The sequence below is a fragment of the Canis lupus genome, chromosome 10 (assembly GCF_003254725.2).
Source record: "Canis lupus dingo isolate Sandy chromosome 10, ASM325472v2, whole genome shotgun sequence".
Taxonomy (NCBI): Eukaryota; Metazoa; Chordata; class Mammalia; order Carnivora; family Canidae; genus Canis; species Canis lupus.
In genome coordinates, this window is record NC_064252.1 from 19,476,900 (window position 1) to 19,497,085 (window position 20,186).

The following is a 20,186-nucleotide window of genomic DNA, read 5'->3' on the forward strand; positions in this document are numbered from 1 at the left end:
GAATCCTTGGGAAGTCATACTGGGGGGGACAGGTGAGTCCGTGAGCCACCTACCAGATCGGAGAGAGCTAGCTGTGTTTCTTTCATTTGCTCGACAAACAAATTTTGTGACTGCTCTGTGTGCTGCACAAAACGTCAAAAGAAACCATCCCTGCTCTCGAACTACCCGCAGTGAGAAGGCAGATATACTAATAAAGGGAAAGGACTCAGTAAGAGTAAGCATAGCGCCTGGGGGAGGCTCCTATGTTTGCCTCGTGAAATCAGAGGGGACTTCCTATATGAGGAGGCATCTAAGCCAAGTCCCAGAGGACAAATGAGAAAGCACCCAGATATAGCAGAGAGGAAGGTTCGGCAGGCTAGAATGACTGAGCACCTGCTATAAGGCCAAGCATGGGGCTAGATGGCATCCACAGCCACTATTTGTAATCCACATCATGGAAGAGCCTGAAAGGTATCACCGCCCTCCCAAGTAGTAAGAAAACTGAGGCTCAGAAATGGGGTTCCTCGGGAAGGAATGAAGGTAAGAGGCAGCAGTTCCACTCAGGGAGCTCAGGTGGCTGGGAGGGGGGCTTGGAGAGGCAAAGGGGATGGGTACACTGGGGACGTGGAGACCGGCAGGTGTGCAGTGAGGCCGGTCATGGAGAAGACCCGGGACTCAGAGCCCCCCCACCTCCACCTCCATGGAAGTGGGGACGTGATGTGCGTTGTCCTTGGACGCATCCATCTGGCAGCTGGAGGAAGACTCCCAGGGGCACTGTGGAGAGGTGCAGAAGTCAGGGCTGAGCCGACGGGGCCACCCGTTTGGTGCTGAACCCCAGTGTGGTGTGGGGATGGCTCCGCAGGAGGAGTTCTGCAGCCCGGTGCCCAACAGCGTGGGCTGTGCCTTCCCGCAGAAGCTTTGCCAGCCCCCATCTAGCCTCCTACTGCCTTGGGTTGGCAAAGGTCTATGTCTCTTGTCCAGGTCAGCGAGGAGCATGGGGCTCACTGTCACCCTGACCTGCCAATGCTTCTCTCTCGCTCCTGTGGCCCCAGCAAGCCTGGGGGCAGGACGGGACCGGGTGTCCCCTGGTGTCCACTTGCCAGCAGACAAGCCCACCCAGCTGGACTCGGTGGGGGTCTGTCCTCTCGTGCTCCTTGCCGCTGACTTTGCACTCACTGGGCACCAGCCCCTCTGGCAGCTATAACGCAGCATCAAGACCAGCGGGAACCTCCAGGCAGGGGGTGGGGGGGTGACATGTGTGACTCCCGCAGGCCGTGCAGCCAGAGCACCTAGTCCCCACCTGAGGAAGTGCGTGCTCCCTGTTCCAGGCCAGTCGTCCCTCATCTGGCTGGAAATCCATCACCCAGTTGCTGCTCCAGTTCAGCCTGACAGGTGTGGCCCGAGACAGTCCTAAATCTTACGTAAGCATCATGATTGGTCAGCACAGCCTATTTTCAGACGCATCTGGCAGTAAATGACTGAATATGGAAGCTTACTGGCAGCAAGTGACTGATGGAGATTTAAAGACACATGTCTCCTCAGACGTGGGGGTACGCAAAGCACTTGGAAACAAGAGGATCTTTCCTCTTTATTTTCCCTCTGCCTAAGAGCGATCTCTCTCCCTTTATGGGCAATCTCTGAGCTCCTGGCTGCCCCCCCGCCCCTGAGACCTCCCTCCGAGCCAGAAGTTTGTCGTGGGGAGAGGGGTGGTCTCTGGTCGGGAAAACCGAGGCCAGAGATTTTCAAAGATGGCAGTGCATGGAGTCACCCTTCCACCCACCCCCGGAGACAGAGACCATGACCAACAGGAAGCATAGGAGGACTCCTTCTCCAGCTCAACTTTGTGGTCAGGCACGTTTCACCTTCTCTAAGGTCATCCAAGAAGCTCTGAGCTGACTTTCACGCTCACACTCACACTTTTCTTGCATTGATTTCATCTTACCTTTAGATATCCCTACTCCAGGGACCCACAATGATGTCTCCAGCCCAGACCTCCGTCTCCCCGGCCCCAGGCTTATATGACAGTGGGGTCCACTCAGCTGTGATCTCCACTGGATTGACATATGGCCATCATAGACTCATAATGGCCAACATAGGGCTCTCAACCCATTTCCCCAAAATTACTTCATCACAGCAGTAAGAGGTGAATCCGTCCTCTCCATGCAATGGCTCACATTGAAACCCTGGAATCATCCATAACTTCTTTCTTTCACAACCCAAGACCAACCCATTGACAAGTACTATCAGCACCCTCTTCATGATGGATCCAGATTCCCAGAATTTCTTGCACCTATAACTCAGCCTATAATGCCTTAGTCAAGGCACCACAGCCCCTACCTGAAGCACTGTTGGACGCCCTGACCTGGTTTCCTATGGTCCTTTCTGGGCAGACCAGCAGCCTTTCCAACAAATACAAATCAGACCACACCACCCTCTGCACTAAATCCTATATTTGCTCCTACAGCAGAGAAGGGTCTACTTCAAGACACACACAGAAGCTTTCAGATGGCTCACCCTGTGCCTGAGCTGGGAAATCGAATCCCTGAGCTCCTCCTTTTGTTTTTCCATGTTTTCCAGCAACATTAGGAGCAACTGTTCAATGTCATTATATCCATTAGTTATCCAAAAATATTTGAAAGCATATATGGTGACAGCCAGCTCTTTGCTTCTTGTACGTGGTGGATTAGGAGTACCCAGTGTAGCTATCTGGCATTTCTCTATTGCTAGTTTACACCACAGATGATCACAATTCTCTTTACTCCGGAAACTGGGTCATTCCACATCTTTAAATCTAATCAAATTACACAGCCAATTCCAGAAACCCCAGAACTGGGGCAGGGGGAAATTTCCATCCTTAAAATTCCTCTAGAATGACTCTTGGTAGCAAACCCTATAGGAGTCCAGGTTCTCCAGAGGATCTGAAACAGAATCAACAGGGTAAAGAGAGATATCTGGAGGGAGATTTATTGTGAGGACTTGGTTCAAGCAATCATGGAGGCTGAGAAGCCCCACAATTTGCCATCCACACTTGGAAACACAGGAGGCCCAGTGGGGCAGCTTGAAGGCCAGGGGTAAGAGCATCAAAAGCCGAAAATAGATATCTCAGTTCAAGCTGTCGCAAAAGAAGGCAAATCTTCCTTCCTTCCCCCACCTTTTTTTTTTTTTTTTTTTTTTTTTTGTTCTTTTCAGGCCCTTGATGGATTAGATGAGACTCGCCCACAGTGGGGAGGACAATTGGATTTATTCATTCACCAATTCACATGCTAATATCTTCTGGAAACATACAGACACATTCAGAAGAAATGTTGAACCACATATCTGGCATCCCAGATCCAGTCACATTGACACATAAAATAAACCACCACTCTACCTCACTCAAAACTACGTAGTGAGCACTGCCGGAAAGGCCCTCGGTTCACCTGGCCCACCCTTGCCTCCCACGCTGGCTGAGGGTCCGGCTTTTCTCCCCTTGGTTGTAGCTATCCATTACTGTGGAATCAAGTACCACACACTCCATAGGCTTAAGACAACACACACTATTTCATGGTTTCAAAAGACCAGGGTTCTAGTGAGACCTAAGTGGGTGTTCTGCTGAGCATCTCAAAACGCTGCAGTCAGCGCATTGGCTAGGTCTGGGGTCTCATCTGGAGGATCAAATAATGAGCAGTCTGCTCCAGCGCCCTTGAATGGCTGGAGGACTTATCTGCATGTGACAGCGGGACTAAGGGTCATGGCCCCTTGCTGACTGTAAGCTGGAGACCACCCTCAGTCACTAGAGGCCACCCGCAGCCCCTGCTACACCGGCTCCCCCAGCATGGCCACTAAGATCATCACAGAAGCAAAGGGAGTGTCTGGAGAGAGTGCGTAAAGAGAGCAAAATGAAGTCATATGCAATGTGTTGGAATCGTGGGAGTGACATCCCATCACCCTTGCCCTATCCCATCGCTGTTGGCACCTGCAGGTGCCGCCTACCCTTGAGGAAGGGGATGCTACAAGGACAGGATCACCAGGAGGCAGGATCACAAGCCACCGTATAGTCTCTCTGCCTCCCCTTCTCATTTCCCTTCATCTCATGAAGCTCGTGTGCCCTGGCCCATGTGTCAGTGTCTCAGAAGTGTAAATGGGGGATCCCTGGGTGGCGCAGCGGTTTGGCGCCTGCCTTTGGCCCAGGGCGCGATCCTGGAGACCCGGGATCGAATCCCACGTCGGGCTCCCAGTGCATGGAGCCTGCTTCTCCCTCTGCCTGTGTCTCTGCCTCTCTCTCTCTCTGTAACTATCATAAATAAATATAAAAAAATTAAAAAAAAAAAGAAGTGTAAATGGGCCAGAGCCCTCATCTGATGGCAGGGAGCCAGTGTCTCATGCTCAAAACCCATGGGAGAAAACCTCTGGCCTGATCTAAACAGAATAAGCAGTGCTGGCTACATCATGTTTTCCAAAGTCATCGACCACAGTATGAAAGGTTCTCGAACAGTCCACAAATATTCCCCCAGTTTCGTTGTTCAGAACATTCCATTTAGCTCGAGTCAGAGGTATCCTAAGCTTGTACTTGCTGTTGGCTCTTGTTTAAACTCTGTTGAACGTGGAGTAGGGATGACAATAAATAAGATTTCTAGAATGGTCCTCGCCGTGCTTAAACAACCTGAGACTCAAACTTAATTTCACAAGCTTTTGTTTTTCAATCTCTGTTTGTCTATAATAACAAATCTTCGTATCTTCCATCCTGGGAGTAGATTCTCACTATTCAGCCGAGTAATATTTCTGAAAGATGTAATTTGCGCTGGGCAGTCAATTGTGTATGTGGAATTTAATACATGATAACTCAGACTCCTTGACAAAAGAAAGTGCCTAATCCATTGGGAATTTATGTGAAATTGTGCTGGATGCAAAAGGCTGGAGGAACGAGGACCCAGTCTCTAGGTAGTAGGCATGTCACCACCATACCGCCTGCCAGTGTCTGGCGGTTCTGATGTTAGTTGATCCATATTTTAAAATTTTGTTTAACTTTAAGCACGTTGCATATTTAATGCACATGCAAACTTGGTGTACAGTACTGAGTGAGGATTATCCCTTCCAACTCTCCAAACTCATCAGTGCCAATTTTTGTTTAATCTGCTTGCATTAGGCAGCTTTTGTTGTAATAATATTGCTCAAAAAAAAAAAAACTTCAATATCTCAGTGGCTTGAATCCACACATTTTTATTTCATACTAAGAGCTCAGATCTTGGCAGCTTGGCTCCAGGCAGAGGGGAGGTTCAGGTATGCTCTTCGTAGATTGTCTCGTGGCAGGACTTGCGCCAGAGGATCTCACAGTCTCTGGGGTGTGATATCCTCCTGGACCACAGAAGTGATCATGGGAACTTGTAATGTCTTTCTCTCTTTATATCTCTCTCTCTCTCTCTCTCTCCCTCTCTCTCTCTCTCGCTTTTAGAGAGAGTGTGTGTGCATGCATGTGAAGGGGGGAGGGGCAGAGGGAGAGGGAGAGAGCATCCCCAGCAAGTTCCATGCTCACCATGGGGCCCATCACAGGGCTCAGTCTCCTGACCTGAGATGAGATGAGATCATGACCTGAGCTGAAATCAAGAGTCAGATGCTTAATCAACTGAACCACCCAGGTGCCCCTTGTCATGTCTCTTAAGACTTTTGTTAGGAACTGGTGTTTTAGCACCCCACCCATATTCCAGTGGCCAAAGGAAGTCAGATGGTCAAGTCCAATATTAAAGACAGAGGAAAATATATTTCTTCCTGGGAAGGAAAAGAGGATATGGAAGGAGACGGTGCTTATTTCATGAACAACAATCACTAAAGTTGCTCCTCTTAGCCATATATATTCATTTCCTTTCCTCTCTGGGTGAGACATCCCAAAGGACCATCTACTCAGGGCTTGGTGCCTCCACCACGAATTCATCTGAGGCTCTAAGTCCATAACACAGACCCTTCTTTCACCAAGAACTTGCTAGAACAGCATCTGCACTAGTGACATACAGGTGACCTCTGAACTCGCCATAGAACATCCTGCAAGGCAAGTACAAACAGAAACTCTTTCTGCAAGTAAAATGTTAGTAGTAGTAACATGAAGACCAACTCCAACAGAATAGAAGTGCGTGCACTTTTCTAGCACAAAAATAATTAGTAGATATTCGACAGGAGAAAAAATATTAGATTTAAGGTTTAACTACTTCTTGAAATTCTCAAAAAATTGCAATTCAATTCTGCTTTCTCTCCAAACCCAGAACCGGTGTACTAGTATATCAATTTACATGTGCTTGCTTAACTCTTCAGAAACAAAAGGAATTACCACAGAAGCCTTAGACAATATGTAAAAATAGGGAATCTATTTTGAATGTAAAACTATCAGAGGCCAGAGTCAGATTCGAAACATCTACCCTAACCTGAGGCTTTCAGGTGTTATTTTTGACACATAGCAATACCCTCATTTCATTACTTTTTTCTGGAATGAGTGTATCAATCAAAAAAGGGAATCTTTAAAAGCAGTTTTAGAATTATCAAAAATTTTTTTTAATTTAGTGCCAATACACATTTGGATAAAGATGTCCAATCAAAATAAATAAATGAGGACAAAAACATATAAATAAAATTATAGAACCAAAAAGAGGGAGCCTGAGCTGGTGATAAGAAAGTAGAAATTTCCACACCAAAACCAATTAGTCCATAAACTTCTAAGTGCTCGTGGTATAGACACAACAAGCCTGTATTAGACACAACAAGCCTGTTGTTAAGTCAGGACCCGGATGCCCTAAGCAAACATCTGCTCTTACTTCAAAACAGGTGCCAGTGAATTATGCATGAGCCCAAAGATACCTGGAGGCCCCCAGGTAGCACCACCAGCAGTGACTCCTGTTTGGGGAGTGTACTTCCCCTGATCTTCTTTCATCCCCACGCCCTTAGGTAGGTGAGAGGCTGTTATCCATAGTTTACTGGTAAGTAACTAAAGCTTCTGGAGGGTAACTAAATGGCCCACCTTCATAAAGACTCATGGAAAACAAGGTTGAAACAGGAACTTAGGTCTCCTGATTTTTCCTGTATTCTCCCCTATATTCTTGGTATTTTGTGTTTTTCTCATTGTCTCCTTTCTTACTTTATTTTTTTTTTCCTTTCTTACTTTAAACCCCTCTGAAACCTCCAACATGCGGGTCACCCATGGGTCTGATTCTATTGACAGGTCTTTCTCTAGTTTCTATGTTCTGATAATGCCTACTGGTTTATAAATTGGTTCCAGCCATTCGTGTGAAAATTTTAGAGATTCTGTATAACGGTACCTTCCCCTGAAAAGTTTCATTTTATCCAACCTCACAAGCAATGTGAGTGGAGGCAGGACACCTGAGTTAAATCAGGCTCTGACCTGATTGGAGGCTGCAGTCCAGCTTTTGACACTGAGGCTACCCCTGATGTCTTCAGCGTCAACAGGATCGTTCTTCAAGATCCGCTGAGAGCCTGGGACTTCTGCCAGGGTCTCTCCCTCTGGATGTGTCCTCCATACTCGGCTCTGATGGCCAACACAGCGAGATGGTGTGACCTCTGCTCAGTCTTCCATCTTTTTTCTGTCTGCCACTAAACATTCCCCACGATGCCTTGGGGGAAAATCATTCCAAGTACTAGTTTTACTTGTCTAAGCATTCTTTCTCTCTGGGCCCCAGGCCCCTCAGATCTGTCTCCCCAACCCCTTTCAACATATTTTTTTTTCAATTTCATCCATATTTTCAAGCTTTCTTGGTGGGAGGGACACTGCTCTGCCATAGCTGGAGGTGGGATTCTTTTCCTCTCTGGGTCTGTGATAGTAAAATCAGGGAAGCAAAAGTGATTTGGTTCAAAGGACTCCTCTGATGTGGATGGTTTGGCAAGAACCAAAATAGGATTAAAATGATAAAAAACTGCTACTGTGATGATGACTTCTATTAATTTTTAATGACACCATTTCAAAATCAAAACCTTGAATTAAATTTTACTAGCGTAATTTAGCTTTATACAGACAAGAGATACTGATGTTTCCAGCTTACATGAGAGTTGTATTTCTCATTGTGAGTTAATGCATTGGCATTCTGGTTCACACAGTTATTTGTAAGTTTGGTAGGTATTATGGTAATATTAATCATGATAATTATTACAACAGTAATAACAACTAGCATGTACTAACCAATTAACATATGTCAAGTTTACTCTTACATTTTTTATACTAATTATTTAATTTCCTCCTCACAGCAAGCTTACGGTGTGGATAACTGCTGTTACTCCCATTTTATATGTGAAGAAAATGAGGCACAGAGAAGTTAAGAAGTAGCCTTAAGGTCACACAGGTGGCAATTAGCAGAGCAAGGACCTGGACTGAGGCAATCTGACTCCAGTTCCTCGCTCTTAACCACTGGCTCTGCTGTCTCCCATAGATCATCAGACAGTCCCCAAAGGATGAAGCCTCAAAACATGATAAAGAGATTCAGATTTTGAAATATGGTCCTGGGCATCCTGGAAGGTTCTATGCAGATGAGACCTGGACTTTTTAGCCCGGACGATCTCTCCATATGGTCCTGCTTCAAGTCCTCAAATATGAAATAAAAAGTGCACACTGTCACATACAATCATGGTCTTAAACTCAAGAGCTAAATGACAACAAAAGTTGTATACAGTCGCTGTCCCTATGGAGTTTACCATCCATGCAAAGGAAAAACTTCAATCCAAACTTCTTCTTTTAGCTTTTAACAGTAGTTGTCTCAAGTAGAGGATGACACAAGGGAGCATGTTGGAGGGCCCATCATGGCCTGAGGTCCGAGATGGCTTTCTGAAGGAGATGACCTCACAACTGAGTCCTGATAGGGAGGTCAAGAGTGGCAGGGCTGATTACAAGCAGGTGACTGGCACACATAGAGGATTCTGGGGGCTGGGAGGACCCACTCGGTCAGGGAAATGGAAGGTCAGTCAGGAGGAAAGAAAACCCAGGGCAGAATGGAGGAGAGTTCAGCTGGGGCCAGACTACAAATCTGAAATTTAACTGAGAAGTAACGGGAGGCCCTGGAGGGATTACCGCATGGTCAGAGTTGTTGAATTGTATTTTTTAAAAGGTCATTCTGGCTGTATTGTAGAAAATACACTGGAGGAGAGCAGGAGTTGAGGCAGCAGGCAGTCCCGGAGAGTAGGAGCCCAGGTGAGTAGGAGCCCAGGGGAACTAGAAGCCCAGGTGAGAAGCAGCCCAGGTGAGTAGGGGCCTAGGTGAGTAGATGCCCACATGAGTAGAAGCCCAGGAGAATGAGCAGCTCAGGTAGGTAGGAGCCCAAGTGAATAGAAGTCGAGGTAAGTAGAAGCCCAGATGAGAAGCAGCTCAGGTGAGTAGGAGCCCAGACGAATATGAGCCCAGGTGAGTAGAAGCCCAGGTGAGTAGAAGCCCAGATGAATAGGAGCCCAGGTGAGTAGGAGCCCAGGTGAATAGGAGCCCAAGTGGGTAGATGCTCTACATGAGTAGAAGCCCAGGTGAATAAACAACTCAGGTAAGTAAGAACCCAGGTGAATAGGAGCCCAGGTGGGTAGAAGCCCAGGTGAGTAGGAGCCCAGGTGAATAGGAGCCCAGGTGAGAAGCAGCCCAGGTGAGCAGCCCAGGTGAGAAGCCCTGGTGGCTCAGACCAAAGCAGTGGCAGTGGTGAGTGAAGAGAAGGACTCAGGGAAGGTACAAGAAGGAAGAAGTGAAAAAAAAAGTAAAAAAAAAAAAAAAAAAAGAAGGAAGAAGTGGCAGGACCTAGTGATCACCTCTGGGATCTGAGGCAAGTTTACTGTGGAAAACACTCTCAGGCTTCCGCATAGACAGTGCAGGGAGGAGGGGGTCTTCTCTCGGGGAAGGAGAGCATGGGGTGGAAAGGGGGGTTCCTGAAATCTGTTGTGGACAAGATTGAATCCAAAGTGCCCCTTGGTTGGTGTCCAAGTGGAGCTTCCCAGTCGGCAGCAGCCAGCACCTGTTGGGAGCTCGCAGAGATGCAGGAGTCCATGGCACACAGATTGGGGTTTGGTTATGGCGAAGATGAAGCACCCCAGAAAGAGTGCTCAGGAAGTGGGTGCAGGGAGGCGGATGGCCAGAGTCCAGCACATTCTCCAGTCTTGTCTCGGGGCCGTTGCTCCTAAACAGCAGAGCCCCAGGTATCTTTCTCCTAATCATTCTTGCTACTTCTCGGGGGGTAGGACTAGGCCTCATTGAACACAAATCTGTTGTTTTGGGGGATTTCACATCTCTTCTCTTCAAGATTTACCAGGAACACTTCTCACTGTGTTTATTCACTCTTGGACCTGTGTTCCGGAAAGATGCAGGAGGCTGCTCACCTCTGCTCACCTCTGCTCGCACACAGGGAACCAGAGAAGCCTTCCAAAGTGTGACGATGTGCTTCTGTCCATTCTAAGAGAGAGTTTTAGAGTCGTGAAAATGTCGTATTGCCTCACCTTCAGTCAAGGAACACAACTTGAAGCTATCCAAATTTTAATTTTAATTAAGAAATTTAAGTGTCAATCAAATCAAAAATTTTATTTCCATTCTGTTCAATGTAGGCAAACATTGGTTTATTTGAAGTACGCACAATTTCAACAACAACAATTCGTAATTCCAAATTGGCTTTGTGTCTTCTGAAGGCCCGTCTGACTGGTTAGACACATCCTCCCCACCCCTCCCCGTCTACCACATACAACCTCCAAGTGCTGCCGACAGCTCGTGGAGAGAAACACAGTCGTGCTAGGATACACCAGCATCACACCTGTTCAGTGAAAGTGTGCTGTAGAAATTTACCCGTGCCATCAGCTGCTTTAAGAAAAAAAAAAAGTGTTTTCTCTGAACAAATAAGAGAGAAGAGTATAAGAAATGTATCAATATTCGTGATTTTTTTTCAATGTTTTTAGGAGCCTGCAAACGGAAAAGAGAAAATCACGAGACTCCTCACCCATCTCACTGGTAATTATCTTTATGAAAGCACAAGTTCCAAGAAGAACTGGATTGTAGAAGAAGAGGATTTCTCTAGACAACTTTTTCTGCTCATCGTCACAGAGAGTACCGCCAACTGCTTAGGAGGACGGGCCTCCAGCCAGGTGACTTCACACTTTCAAATTGAAGCACACGTGTATATGATTCCAGCTAGAAATCCTCAAATGTGTTTATAATCTAATCAGTTTCCAGGCTTTACTTTCCTTATTACAAAAAAAGAAAAAAAGAAGAAGAAGCCAGTTTAGCCTAAAAAAGCCTATTATAATAATAACATCATAGAAATTAGAAGAAATTTAAAAACAGGAAGGATCTCAGTGAAGGCTTCATCCAGACAAAATCCTGCTGCTCACGGGGACTTTGAATGCCCTGAAATGCAACACAACGGTGTGTACAGTTTTGTATTAGGTTCTCAGGGTCAGTGACCCAAGTCCTTGTAGACTTTCAAAGGCTATTAAAGCTCTTAAATAATTCAGTGGGATTCAAATGAGCCTTCACTTGGTGACAGCTAACAAAAATCACACCCAGGACTGAGTGTGGCCTGTCAGCCAGGCACTGTTGGAACAGCTTCATGTAGAAAGTGATGGTTCATTTTATGTGTCAAGTTGGCTGAGCCACTGGGACATTGGTGTGGTCACGTCCCTGCCTAGATGTGGCCATAAAGTTTTTTTTTTTTTTTTAAGCTATGGTTCAAGTCTATAATCAGCAGACTTTCCGTGAAACAGGTCACCCTCCATAATGTGGGTGGGCCTCATCTAATCAGCTGAAGGCTTGGGAGCAAAGACTGAAGTTTCCTAGGGAAGGAATTCCTCCTCTGGACTGGACATAGCACCTGCCTAGTGTCCAGCTGGCTGTCCACCCCCTCGCCCTACGGATCTGAGACTTGCCAGCCCTGCGATCACATGAGCCAATGGCTTAAAACAAATCCCTCTCAATCTCGACATGTGTATAGACACGTACACACCCCCGAGCCTCTGTTTCTCAGCAGCACCTGAAGGACACACGTGCATTCACTCATTTGCTCTTCACAGCAGCTCTGCCATGGTTTGCAGCCCCCGGGGGCGCTCACAGTCCAGACAGTGAGGCTAATCGGTGCACAGCAAAGGAGGTCACTCATGACAATGGCCGGTGTCCCCAGGACCCGGAGAGGAGGTTCTTGGAGGAGAAGCCCCGCCCCGGGCGGGTTGCCAGGGGTTTCTCTGTGGGAAGGGAGGGCAGTGTGGGCTCCGAGAGAAGCAGGGCCACAGCGGGAGGCCAGAGACCACCTGCCAGGATTTCTCTGGAGCAGCACGGCACCCACCTGCGGGAAGCGGGTGGGAGATGCCGGCGCCAGGCCCTCCCCCTGAGGCTGTGAAGACACAGGTTCGAAGGACAAGGCTCCAGAGCAGTGCAGACCTGGGTGCATCAGTCAGTTGTGTGGGAGCAAGAAGACAGGTGGCCTCTTGGGCCCGACCCCCCTTCCCCCCTGCAAAGTAGTGCTCAGGGCACCAGGGGGATGACGAGGCTGGCCTGCTGCTCCCCGGGTCCTCCACCTTCTGTGTGGACAGAAGTGCCCTACGTTCCCCTAAGTTACACCATCGATACTCAAGGACCTGAAAAGGCTGGACGTCATCTGTGGCTGGAGCCCACTGACCTGCCTCCAGGTCTCACCAGGTTTCTGGGCGGAGAGCAGCAATGCCAACGTGGCAGGAAGAGGCCCACCTCGTGGGGAGGCTGCAGGCCCGAGCCTCTGTCTCCATCTGTGGGGCGGGGAGCAAGACCGCAGCCCGCAGACACGGCTCTGGGATCCAGTGGGGCCTGCAGTGCGGGTGTGCGTGTGCATGTGCACCTGTGTGAGTGTGTACACGTGGGGGGGGGGAAATGTATGTGTGTGTGTGCAAAGTCCTGAGCAAAGGTTGCTGTCTGAAATGTACACCTTCCACATACAGATGCTACGATGGAAGACTCTTAAGTTCATATAAATCACAGTTAATGGGAACGGCCAACAGCAGGGGAGACGCGTCTGGTTCGGGTAAACAGCCGTGGCAATAAGTAAAGCAGCAGACTATGAAACTCGGCGGAGGCAGGAGGGGAAGGCGGCCGGAGCGAGAGTCGGCATCTCTCTATTTGGCCCTGGATGTTGATTGAACCCTAGTCAGCAGAGCAAGAAATGAAGAAAGACACTTGGAAGTTCCTGGGAGATTTTGCTGCTTCTCCAGCGCAGGTGCTGGCAGGATATGGCTCGCCTCACGTGTGTGCCTCCCCACAGGCACGCTCACACTCACGCTCACACAGGGCGCCCTGTGCTACATGTCCCCATCCCCTGGGGGACAGGTCCTGGCCACCTTCCCAGGCTGCCCTCCATGGGGCTGGCTGCAGACACAGCTCGGCCCTGCGCAGAGGGTGCAGGGCCCTCCCGGAGCCTCCCATCCACGGGCTCCTCTCTGGGAGGGAGACAGGGTGCCGCCGCCGCCGGAGGGACAGCGGGTGGTGGGCGGGGAGACACAGAGCCTTCAGGCTGGGGCGCTGACCCCACTGGATCCCAGGTGCCTGCCTGAGCCTGGCCCGTAGGGACTGAGCAGGATAGATCTCCTCCTGAGTGACTCCAGGACAGGTGCTGGCCCAGTGAGGAATGATGAGGGACAACAGGGTCGGAGTGACAGGAGACAGCCATAGAGGCTGCACCACTCCGGGAACCCCCAGGGCAGATAGCCCTGGACAGGACCAAGCTGGCGGTGCAGGGAGAGGGAGGCGGGGTGCCGTGTGCGGCTCGGCTGGCCATGGGCGGGGTGGCCCCTGGCCGAGGTGATCCGACAGTGTCACGTTCCTGGAGAGCCACCGCAGGGGACAGAGCTGGACTTGACACACCCAGACTTACAATCAGAAAGAGCCAGAAAGCTGAGAGCGGGGATCCAGCAGAGAGTGGCCGGAGGGCAGACGAGAAGGAGCTTCCAAGGTGAGGCTGGGCCCGTCCCCTGGCCCTGTGCATGGAGGCCTCCCCAGCCACATGAGGTCCTTCCGCCCGCAGCAGTGGCCACACTGGGAGCAGCAGGTTGGCTGCGCAGGATCTCAGGCATCTGGCCAGGACTCTGCATTTTGGAAAATCGCTCCGCCTCTGCAGGCCCTCACTGCGTCCAGAGCATGAGAAGCAGGAGCCCTGACTCTGGGAGTCTGGAGACAGTTCGGTAAGAGGGGGGCTGAGGCATCCAGGCTTCCTGCCTCCTGCCCCCCGGTGTCCCTGCTGCAACCCTCCCAGAGGGTGTCCGTCTCCCCAGGAGTGACAGGACCCAGTCACCCTCGGGGATTCAGGACCCGGGACAGAGGAGCGAGCTGGAGAGACCGCTGGAGTTGGGTCACCCCCAAACCACACGACTGTCCACTCCTCCCAGCGGCTCAGTCCTCTGAGAATTTCTGCCAGGGGCTGGGGTACATCAGTCCCCTTCCTTCCAGACCCGCTCTGCGTGGCGTGGTCCTCGGGGCAGAAGCAGCTTTGGCTGCACATGGGGTGCAAAAAATGAGCCTCAAACACCCCGGCCAGAGCCCTATGTTGGGCATTTTACCTTACTGTGACTCCCCCGGGCACTTGTGAATGCCCTGGAGTCGGAGAAGCTGCTCCGCAGGTGCCGGTCACTAACGTCGAGAGCGCTCACCTGCACCGGCCTCCCTGCTAAGATCTGCTCGGCCCCAGAAGGTGGGTGCTGGTGGCCTCAGGACAGATGCACCCTGGCTCTGCCCAACTCCCCCACCCACCAGCAATGGCTGCGTCGGCTTGAGCTCCAACTGCCAAAAGCAGCAGAGCTAACTCACCCCCCCCCCAAGATTGCTGCAGGGGGTGCGTGCACTCCTGGCGCTCCCATGGGCACATGTAAGTGCCTTCTGGATCTGAGCGCCACAAACTCTCATTTTATGGTCATCATTCTTTCACAGGTGAGGCAGGAACTCAGGGAGAGTCTGTTTCTAGAACTCCATTGACCCTCCGCAGGTGGTGGAGGCGGGACCTGAACTCAGGTCCGCCAGAGCCCAACGTGTGCTGGCAAGGTCTGCTGGACCCCGCTGCCTCTTGAAGCACCCGGGGCACAAGGCAGCCCCCCAAACGGCTCAGGATACCCATCCCGCTCTTCCTGTGTCCCCATCCCAACAAGAGCAGGTCAGAGCTCAGGGCATGAGAAACGGAAGCGTTTGCAAAATGCTCACAGCCTTGCTCTGGAGTCTGTGCCCACCTCGGACCAGCTCCAACACCCAGAAGAGAGGCAACGGCATCAAGACACAAAAGGATCCGAAGGACGTCCCAGGGACCCGAGTCCAGCTAGTAAAATAACCTGGCTGCCACCTGCCCAGGTTCTGGAGGTGTCTTGTCCCTGCCGAGGAAGCCGAGGGCCAGAGAAAAGCACGTCACCAGCAAACACAAGCCCTCCCCGAAGGGACGGGTCACTCTCCCCTCTGGTCCAGGGGCCCGTGACCTCCAGGGCCCGGCTTCCTCCCAGCCACCAGATTTCCAGGGCAGAGAGAGCATTCCCTTTAAGAACAACAACCACCTGAGTCTCACCACAGAGCCTCTCCTGAAAGTGATGAGCAGACAATGAAGTGATAAGGAGGGCTCAATCTGATCTCACCTGGGAGGCTAACCATCCGCAATGCATCTTTGTCAGGTCTGCTGGTAACAAGATAGCATCGAAATCTCCTAGAACAATATCGGGGGAGCGGGCGAGACTCTGTCGCCCAGGGGTTTACAAGACGGTGAAACCTTTGATTTACTGAAAAAGATCAGGAAAATAACTCACCGTGTTCAAGGCAGCCTTTCAAGGGGAAAAATGGACTATTTCTGAATGACAATTGTACTTACTCCTCATCCAGTACGTTTAAAAATACTTTTCACACCACGATGGGAAACAATTGTACCCGTGCTGTCGGTAAATGTGGGCTCGGAAGACAGGGTGATGGGTTCCTCTCAGCCCGTCATCTCTCCAGGGACCCAGCGCCCACACCACGTAGTCTATAGATCCTTTCACAAAAGCCCTCCCTATGAGGCCAACGGGGACGCAGAATAAACACCGACGTGAATTCGCCCAACACCATCCTGCAGTGTGAGTTTGCACCCCAGCGGGAGGCAAGGTGCACAGGTTCGTGTGGCCAGGGCTACAATGAGACACATTCGCTCTCGGAATCCTAGCTGAGGTCCGAAGTCGTGTGCCCCCAACTCATCTAGAGGTGCAGAGGAGCGGCTCTGACACTTCTCCACCCCTGTGATCCCTATCCAGGCTAGATGGCCATGAGAACGGTCATTACCAGCTCAAAAGAGGACATTCCTTTAGAAAAACTGTTGGCAGTGTGTTTCTGCCACCTGACGGCTGGCAGAGGGGAGGCGGGTGTGTGTGACTCCAGTGACCCCTTTCGGATAACAAGCGGGGAGATACGGCCATATCCAGAGATATTCTGAAGGCCAGATGCAAAAAGATTCTTTTTTTTAATCAACTTTATTTATTTATTCATGAGAGACACAGAGAGAGAGGCAGAGACAGAGGCAGAGGGAGAAGCAGGATCCCTGCAGGGAACCCGATGCCCACATCGATCCTAGGACCCTGGGATCACGCCCTGAGCCAAAGGCAGATGCTCAACCACTGAGCTACCCAGGCGTCCCTGCAAAAAGATCCTAATGCAATGTGTGTATAAACGCGTGGGGAGTGCAGAGAAACAAAGACAGAGAGAGAATGCACCTGCTGGGCCGTGCAAAGGGCTCTGTCTTTGAGGCTACTTCTTCCTTCCCTCGGTTGCCTCGTCTCCAAAGACAGATTAATAATGTCCACGTTGAAGCAGGGTGACAAACATGAGCCATCAAGCATGGAAACACGCCAAGGGGGCCAGAATGATCCAGAAATAAGACTTTCGCCTCCTGGATCTGGCGAGGCCCTTGCAGAGCCACAGTGAATTGAAGCTCTGCAGAAACACACTCTGCCTGGCCAGGGTCCCCGCGCCCTCACCCCATGGCCCGCCCTACCCTGGCCTCCAGCCTACCCACTCCGCTGGCACCCAGCCCGCCTCCCTCTGAGCCTCCCTCTGCCCTCACTGAGCAGCCTCACTTTCCCCCAACCAGCTTTCTTCTAAATGCAACTCAGCTGTGACTCATGCCAGCAGTAAATTGTGTTCACATTACAGGGACTTGCTCCTCAAGTCCTGACTCACCCAGAATTAACCAGCTGAGCTCAGGGCCCGTCCAAACCTCCAGCAGAGGAAATGGCTCCCCCACCTGTCCTCGGAGTCCTGACGCCGGGATGGGGTCCTGAGAAGCAGGGCACGGCTCGGCACCTCCCTGCTGGAGCCGCGGCCCGGACGGGACCCCAACCTAGCAAATTTCTGTGCAATTGCTCTGATTCTGAGAGGAGACTGAGAACCTATTTAAAGCAAATCGCCCAGTGATTGGAGCCGCCAAGAAGAGCGCGTTATCCCTAATCCTGTACCGTTATTAACGGGCGCTCCATCATCCGCGCTCAGCAAAAAGCAGGCAGGCAGACGCCTCATTCGGCTCTCGGGGGAGGGCATCACTCAGGGTGATTTAGGATGAGAACGCTCATGTGCCGAAGTCCCTGAGCACAAACGGAAGCTTCTGTTTTCCTTGGCTCCTTGGGGGAGTAGCAAGAGTGTGTGTTTTCCTGTCAACACCTCCCGGAGACACGCCTCCTGGCCCACCTGTCGGGGTGGCTTGAAGCCAGGGAGCGGGAGGGCCACTCTCAGATGGAGCTGTGACAACCCGAGGCTGAGACAGAGGGCCCGGGCACCCCTGCCGCACCCCTGTGAGGTGACAGATTCCAGTTTCATGAGCACATATGCCTTGGGTTGACCATCTGGGGGGGGTGGCAGGTGAGCCAACATGACATGAACAGATTCTCCAGCCACACGTCCCGCAAATCACACTCACATCTGAGGGTGCAAATCGAGATGATTTAATACACCCGTCTGCCACCCAGCCCTTCATTGTCCTAACTCTGCAGCCGGGTCTTAGGTCTTGGAAAAACACAAGCAGCCCCAGACTTCCTCCCGCCCTTTGCCACCTGCCTGTTGTCCAGCTTGGCGTCCCATCTCTACCTGGAAATGAGCTTTTCATCCCTGGAGACTGAGCTCCAGGCCATCTTCTGAGGGGCCTTCCCTCCTCTGTGCGGGCTGAGCTCTGCCCACCCCGCATCCCATCTGACACCAGCGCCCCCGTGCCCGCGGGGTGTGAGCCCCCACAGGATGCTTGGCCCCCCCCACCCAAGTCCCCCCTGGCACCTCCCAGGCCCTCCAAAGAAAGCGTGGGCTGAAAGCCAAAGGAGGTTGATTAATTCCCATCAGAGATTGGTTATTTCCTTACCCTCATTTTTAACTCCCTGAGCCCCACCCCCCATCTGCATGTCTGCCTCCCCAGGAAGAAAGCAGGCACAGACGTGTCCTCCCAGGAATACCAGGGAGGAAAGCATCATGGTCAGCGTGGCCCCTGAGCTGGCTCCACCTGCCACTCTTAGCAGCCAGTGCTGTGACTTCTCAAAAGTAGCATCCATCTTGTCTGCTGGAGTCCACGCCCCCCAAGGACAGGGATCTCGTTCACCAGCTCCTTGGGGTGCCCAGTGCGGGGCTCACGCAGACGGGACCACAGCAAATACTTGCTGAAGATGCAAATGAAGGGTTTGGGTTGAGCCAATGCTGCCACAGATGGAGGTGTCCCCAGCCCCACTAGCAGACCGCAGGATTCCCAGCTCCCTGAATCCCCTCTGTGGCCTCACCCCATGCCTCTCTTCAAGGCCACTGCTCCCCTCAGCCTCTCACTGGTCCCTGGCCAGCTGACCCCCGTCCCTGAGCTCTCGCTCCGTGACTCTTAGAGGCAGCAAGGAGGCTTCCAGGCACTCGGTTGCCTACGTGCTTATCTGTCCCCTCCAGGATGGTGGCAGGCAGCCCCCTTGCAGGAGGAGGGAGAGGTGCGAGTGGGTGAGGCAGGTGGGGGATGCCTAGGCTGCGTCAGGAAGCTTGCACACCCTGGGGCTGGTGTTGAGAAGTGACTACAGCATCCAAATGAGGGTCTGACCTAATATGGGTTATACTTCAATAGCAAGAAAATTCGTTCTAATGCAGAGTTTTCACCAGGGACGAGTTTTCAGACACTTGCCCGTGAACCTCTGGGAAACCTTCCAATTAGTCCTTCTCTGGGTTCTAAGGAGTGGTGTCTAGCCTGCGTTCATGCTGAGTTTATCGACAGTGGACAGACTTGGTGAATCAGCAGGGGCCATAACACCCTGAAGTTTTACAGGGCGTGCAGATGCCCCCACCCCGCCTGCAGACACCCCACAGTCAGCTCAGCATGGTGTGGCTGATGCAGCGTGGCTGGGGGTGGGCAGCAGTCCACTGTCAGAGCAAATGGGTATAAGGACGGAGTCTGGGCAGGTGTGTTCGGTACAGGGAGCATGAGCAGGTCCCATCCAGCACCCATGCCTGTGGCAGAACGTCCTTGCCCTGAGGTCCTACCTATGGGCTCCCAGGGTTTCTCTTACCATCAACCAGCCAACAAGGAACAAACTTGAACCTGATCTACAGAGGGGTCCTCAAGATATTCTGACAGCACTTGAACGTGGACACTGCAACACAATAGCCCCTTCGGGATGGCCCTGAAGGAGAGAGGTGAGGGAAACTCCAGGGAATGGACAGACTCCAAGCACCGTGTTCGGCTTATACAACATCTGGAGTGAGAGGTTCCAGAAGTATAGACCCACTGTAATTCGTGAGCAGAGGCTAATGGTTGGGAAAGAACGAGACTGGAAAATTGGCAGCCGCGGACAGGTACATGGACAGACTCATCAGGAGGAAACAGAGAACCCTGGCTCCCTGCATTTCTGTGTCTCTGTCTACAGTGCTTGCCAGCCAGTACTTGAAGCTCCAGCCCCGTCTTAGCAAGACTTTCCCCGGCACCCCCACTGGAAAGTCAGCCCCTCCCCATGAACACTTCCTTTCTTTCCTCTTACTTTATTTCTTCTTTAGCACCTCTCACTATCTAATGCACTGCAGGAAATGCTCATTTTCAGTTGTGGGAGGTCCACACTACAGTGCAAGGTCCCTGAGGGCAGGGGGGTTTCTCTCTTCATCGTACTCTTTCTCCAGTGACTCACATAGAGCCTGGCAAATAGTAGGGGCTGGGTAAGTGTCTGTAGGATAAAATAAGTAAGAAGGAAGGAAGGAGGAGGTCTGGGTAGCACTATTGAGCAGCATTGTATATACACGAATCTGGATTTCAAGGAGGAATCTG